Source organism: Marmota marmota, unplaced genomic scaffold (genome assembly GCF_001458135.2).
Source record: "Marmota marmota marmota unplaced genomic scaffold, marMar, whole genome shotgun sequence".
Lineage (NCBI taxonomy): Eukaryota > Metazoa > Chordata > Mammalia > Rodentia > Sciuridae > Marmota > Marmota marmota.
In genome coordinates, this window is record NW_025999991.1 from 528402 (window position 1) to 529031 (window position 630).

Consider the following 630-nt stretch of genomic DNA (forward strand, 5'->3'; position numbering starts at 1 on the left):
GATGAACACAATGACTTTATTCTATTTATTTATTTTTATGTGGTTCTGACGATTGAATCCAGTGCCTCACACGTATGAGGCAGGCACTGAGCTATAGCCCCAGCCCATAGTTGTAACTTTTAAAAGCATTAATAGAACAAAGTTATAAGTGATTAAAATAATTTACATTGAACAGCGAACTCTTGGGACAGGAACCGTTTTGTATTTTTAGAAGTAGCTGAGGACATAAGTACTTTATGTAAAACAATATTATTGAAGCAAAATATTTGGTAATATGTGTCATTGCTTCACATATTTTCAAATCTAATGCCACATTGATTAAAGAATGGCATTCTCATGCTTGATTCAGCATTCAGCTTAATATATTTCACTTTGGTTGAAGAACAGAAAAAAATACATCCTCACAGATGCATATTCAGAAGGGATGGTCTAGCAGACCCCTGGAAACCTCTCAGAGACCCCAAGAGACTTTAAGTCACACTCATGAAACATGGATTTGTCGGTAAACCTAACTACCAAAAAGACATGATTTATATAATGCAGACTGGAGCTGTTTTCCAGAAATAAATGAAAGACACATTTCTTTTCTCTTTCTTTCTTTCTTTTTTTTTTTTTTTTTTTTTTTTTTTT